This window comes from Triticum urartu, chromosome 7A (genome assembly GCF_056163025.1).
Source record: "Triticum urartu cultivar PI428250 chromosome 7A, HENAU_Tu73, whole genome shotgun sequence".
NCBI classification, from domain to species: Eukaryota; Viridiplantae; Streptophyta; class Magnoliopsida; order Poales; family Poaceae; genus Triticum; species Triticum urartu.
In genome coordinates, this window is record NC_141879.1 from 124,762,028 (window position 1) to 124,768,027 (window position 6,000).

Below are 6,000 nucleotides of genomic sequence, written 5' to 3' on the forward strand. Positions count from 1 at the left end.
GGTGAAGGCATATGCATTTTTGTGAAACCATATTTTTGCTCGCCAATTTTATCAATTGGCAAAGATTCATCTTCTTGTAAAACTCTAGCTTTTATTGCAGCATAATCAGGAAACAACCCCTTTTCATATTGTTTAAGGCAAAGAGCACTAATCCTCTTGTTTTGTGCCAAGCACTTTTTTAGTGTAGCCACAACCGCTTCTGGAAGGGATTGCTCCACAACGCTTTTAGATTCTTTCGGCAATGATTCGTGAGTGTTGTCGAAATTCTTGAATTGCGTAGAGTATGCATTATATGCTACAGTATTTGATGACGGCACATGTGTTCCTGTAAAATTTTCACTTATTCGTCTGTGACCATGAAGATGCGGGGCCGAATTATGAACATCTACAGTTGCATACGGTGCTGAAAAATTACTAACATGAGGTGCAGCATATGATGGTTGAGAGTAACTAGCCGAATAGCTAGTAGTAGAATGGCCAATTCTCCCATCCATTGGCAAGGTTGGATTCACATATTGCAAATCAGTTGCCGATGAATAAAAAGGTGAAACACTTTCTTGTATGCTATTGGAAATTTTAACATGAGGTGTTTCAAATTGATTAACCAAACCCATCATGTTGTTCATCGGCATATGGATTTGTGGGGTTGCCGATGCATGAGAGTTTGGATACATATGTTGTACGTTGCTAAAATCATAAGAATTTGAAGCATGAAAATTGTTTTGCATCGGCCCTTGCGCATAATTAGATGCATGATTGATAAAACTAGGGCTAGCCGATACATTATGCTCATTAGGTGATCCAGCAACAACATATGAATTATTTGCATCTACAAAGGGGAATTCGGTATTCATATTACCTTTGTAGATTTCAACAACTTGATGACGATCTCTTTGTAGCAAGAACGGGCCAGAGACCGTTCGAAACTTCTTCCCCAGCGGAGTCGCCAAAAAGTGTGTTCGCACACGAACACGTCACCGTGTACCCTCGACGCCGGGGGTGATGCACCGCAGCTCGCGTCGAAGGAGATCTGACCGGCAGCACGATACGCAGGACAGCCGGCAGATGCTTTTGTAGACCCGAAGCCCCGTTTGCCCGGGAGGGACCCCATCAGGGCTCGCGGCGGCTTGGGCTGCTCCAGGTCGATTCGCTCGCCCCTAGAGCCTCGTGGATCCGCAGCCCTCCAGCATGAAGAACTAGCGAAGAACGAGAAGAAAGATACAAAGGAGAGATAAAAAGTAGATGAACACGAAAAAGTAGTAGATGTGTTTGTTCGATTGTGTGTTGTTTAATCGGCCGTCACCCCTTAGGTATATAAGAGGCGGCTGGACTTCCCGCGCAAGGAAAAGGCTTGGATTCACGTCCAAAACCCTAGTCAAATTCGGATTGGTTTTGTCCGAACTTTCCAAAACTGTTAGGTTTAAACTGGCTGCACCTTGCGGGTCTTTTTTGTGGTGGTAAATAATCTCGGATGGAAACGAGCCCAAAAGCAATCTTGACCATTTCGACGAGACGAACAACTTTCATGTTGATCGTTTTTTGATTTGAGGCCATCTTCTAGACCAAAATGGTCACGCAGAACACCTGTTCGCTCGCGCTACCCATCAGACTTATGTTTGGTGGGGCACGCCACATGTCGCCTCGTGACAGGGCTGCACTTCGATAACTCTAACTTTTGCATATGAACTTGGATTGGGACGATTTTTATATCAAAATCGACCGTTTCGACGAGACGCACAACTTCCGTGTAGAATATTTTTCCATCCCAAATCATCTGAATAACCTTTTGAGCCCATCTTCAACTTCTCATTCAATTGACTATCACACCCTCCAACCCGGTAAGTTTTCCATCCGAGTAAGCTTTCCACACCGGCAATGTTTTTACCCGGCAAGCTTTCACACCGGCAAGGTTTCACTCCGGCAAGGTTTGTACTCCGGCAAGGGTTCCTCCCTGGCAAGTTTCTCACCCGGCAAGATTTCACACCGGTAAGCTTCCACACCGGCGATCTTTCTGTGCCGGCAAGCTTTCCACGCCGGCAAGCCTTCACACCGGCAAGCTTTCACACCGGCAAGATTTTATCCAGGCAAGGTTTTCACCCCGGCATGCTGCTTTATGTTCGTGCCACTTTTGAGCGTCAACACAAAGACAATTACACTATTAAGAAAGAAAGTGAGTAGCAGGGAAAGCAAGACGGTAGAAGGGAAAGCAAACATGTGAGTACCAACTATTTTCTAAAATTACATCTCAAGATCTTATTTAAGAGCTACATGAAGTAACATGACAAAGCAAGCAAATTTATCAAATATGGGAGCTTATTTATTGCCTCAAACTGAATGGGGTTCTCCATACTTTAATTCAGCTATATACATCGCTAGTTTCTGTTCCATTAGATTTGAAACTCAATCAAACATGAGGTTCATGTCGACTAACCAGATGTTTACCCTGGACCAACATTTCAATCTTTAAGAATGCATGACTAATTTATAGTATCTAAATCAGAAAATTGAAGAAATAAATTAAGGAATAAGACTAACCTATGAGGTTAAGAATGCCATTGGTCCGCTTGGCCTAACATGGGGAAAACAACGGAACTGCTATAGTTTCATAGATACGTGCAAAAAAGAAATATTGCATGAAGCCTCATGAACTGTTTGTAAGACTGCAATTGTAAGATTTGTTTTTATAATTAGTAAATTGCCTAGAATACAAACGAAAATGTTGAATCGTTTGATATACAAAGCTAAAGACAATTATCAAAAAAGGGATAATCAGTATGCAGGATTATCACGGTGCTAGATACTACTATTCCGAACCACCAAAACATACAAATACGATTGTAACCACATGTTTAAAGGCCCAGTTAAAGACACAAAAGTGAGACTCGCCAAGGAGGATAAAGAGGAAAGGCCAGAAAGGCACTTGTGCATCAAGAAAAACAAAGTCGGTGTGCTTTATACGGCCATCGTTAGTACAAACCCCTCCCAAATGATGGTGCCAAATTAGAGGGCATCTACATATACATATATACATGGGAGAAAACAACACCTGAGTGTTTCCATGGTAACTTAGTAAGGCAAGGATGACACGTAACACATAGGTAGAGATGCACTGCATATGCCAAAATAGATTGGCTAATATAGCAACATTAACCGGATGTATGATGCGGGCAAGAAGAATAAACAGCAAACATCATGTGGTGAGGATGAAGTAACCAAGAAATGACTGAACCACAACACCTACACACACAAAAACAGTCACTATCATACCAACTAATTTGTCCATGTGCACACATAAAAAACAAACTGAGGAGGTATGAGCAGGAGTTAACAATAGGCTACCTAGCACTCTAGTAGATGGAGCCATCCCACTGTATCCTCTCAGACCGTGACACCTCTAAGAGCATAGTCCAAGAGTCCAAATGATTGTCCCAGCTTTCACAATAAGAAACCAGTCAAACACTGCAGGCGCGAGACACAAGAGTTAGTATCGTTGCATAAATTGTTGGGGACCAACCAATGGTCCATAGGTTGAAGACAAACCTTCCTAAGAGAAATCGACCACCGCAACACCTATCCTTGCAACCAACCGCAAGAAGCAACCTCAAAAATAATAGATCAAGCCATATGTTGGCCTGCTCATGCACCCTGCACTATTGTTGTTGTCACTGGATCAGATCTACACTTTGATCAACCAACATAAAAACAAATGGAAGGACACACGTAAGCACAAACATTATTCAAGATGTACACTACAACTTCCATGCAGTTAAGAATTTAAAATTAGATGGCAAACAACATACATGGATTGAGCTCTTACTCAAAATAATGTTGCTACAAGCTTTCATAATACACTAATACTCATCATCTATGACCACATAAGCCAATAAGCACCATCCAGTGACCATCAGTAAGAATGAAGGAAAATGGAAGTGACTGGAATGCCTGCTTTTGTATTAGGGAGGCTAGTGTTGGGGAACGTTGCAGAAAACAAAAAATTTCCTACGGTTTCACGAAGATCCATCTATGAGTTCATCTAGCAACGAGTGATCGGATTGCCTTTGTAGATCACGCGCGGAAGCGTTCAAAGAACGGGGATGAGGAAGTCGTACTCGACGTGATCCAAATCACTGGAGATCCTAGCGCCGAACGGACAGCACCTCCGCGTTCAACACACGTACGGTCAGCGTGACGTCTCCTCCTTCTTGATCCAGCAAGGGGAAGGAGAGGTTGATGAAGATTCAGCAGCACGACGGCGTGGTGGTGGATGCAGGGGTCACCGCAGCAGGGCTTCGCCGTTCTACTACGAGAGGGAGAGGTGTAGCAGGGGAGAGGGAGGCGTCAAGACTCAAGGGTGCGGCTGCCCATCCCTCCCCCCCTTTATATAGGCCCCCTAGGGGGTGCGCCGGCCCTAGGAGATGGGATCTCCTAGGGGGGCGGCCAAGGGGTGGAGTGCCCCCCAAGCCAGGTGGGGCGCCCCCCACCCTAGGGTTCCCAACCCTAGGCGCATGGGGTGGGCCAAGGGGGGCGCACCAGCCTACTATGGGCTGGTTCCCCTCCCCACTTTAGCCCATGGGGCCCTCCGGGATGGGTGGCCCCACCCGGTGGACCCCCGGGATCCTTCCGGTGGTCCCGGTACAATACCGGTGACCCCCGAAACTCTCCCGATGGCCGAAACTGCACTTCCTATATATAATTCTTCACCTCCGGACCATTCCGGAACTCCTCGTGACGTTCGGGATCTCATCCGGGACTCTGAACAACTTTCGGGTTACTGCATATTCATATCTCTACAACCCTAGCATCACCGAACCTTAAGTGTGTAGACCCTACAGGTTCGGGAGACATGTAGACATGACCGAGACGGCTCTCCGGTCAATAACCAACAGCGGGATCTGGATACCCATGTTGGCTCCCACATGCTCCTCGATGATCTCATCGGATGAACCACGATGTCGAGGATTCAAGCAACCCCGTATACAATTCCCTTTGTCAATCGGTACGTTACTTGCCCGAGATTCGATCGTCAGTATCCCAATACCTCGTTCAATATCGTTACCGGCAAGTCACTTTACTCGTACCGTAATGCATGATCCCGTGACCAGACACTTGGTCACTTTGAGCTCATTATGATGATGCATTACCGAGTGGGCCCAGAGATACCTCTCCGTTATACGGAGTGACAAATCCCAGTCTTGATCCGTGTCAACCCAACAGACACTTTCGGAGATACCCGTAGTATACCTTTATAGTCACCCAGTTACGTTGTGACGTTTGGTACACCCAAAGCACTCCTACGGCATCCGGGAGTTACACGATCTCATGGTCTAAGGAAAAGATACTTGACATTGGAAAAACTCTAGCAAACGAACTATACGATCTTATGCTATGTTTAGGATTGGGTCTTATCCATCACATCATTCTCCTAATGATGTGATCTCGTTATCAATGACATCCAATGTCCATAGTCAGGAAACCATGACTATCTATTGATCAACGAGCTAGTCAACTAGAGGCTTACTAGGGACATGTTGGTGTCTATGTATTCACACATGTATTACGATTTCCGGATAACACAATTATAGCATGAATAAAAGACAATTATCATGAACAAGGAAATATAATAATAATCCGTTTATTATTGCCTCTAGGGCATATTTCCAACAGTCTCCCACTTGCACTAGAGTCAATAATCTAGTTACATTGTGATGAATCGAACACCCATGGAATTCTGGTGTTGATCATGTTTTGCTCTAGGGAGAGGTTTAGCCAACGGATCTGCTACATTCAGGTCCGTATGTACTTTACAAATATCTATGTCTCCATCTTGAACATTTTCACGAATGGAGTTGAAGCGACGCTTGATGTGCCTTGTCTTCTTGTGAAACCTGGGCTCCTTGGCAAGTGCAATAGCTCCAGTGTTGTCACAGAAGAGTTTGATCGGCCCCGACGCATTGGGTATGACTCCTAGGTCGGTGATGAACTCCTTCACCCAAATTGCTT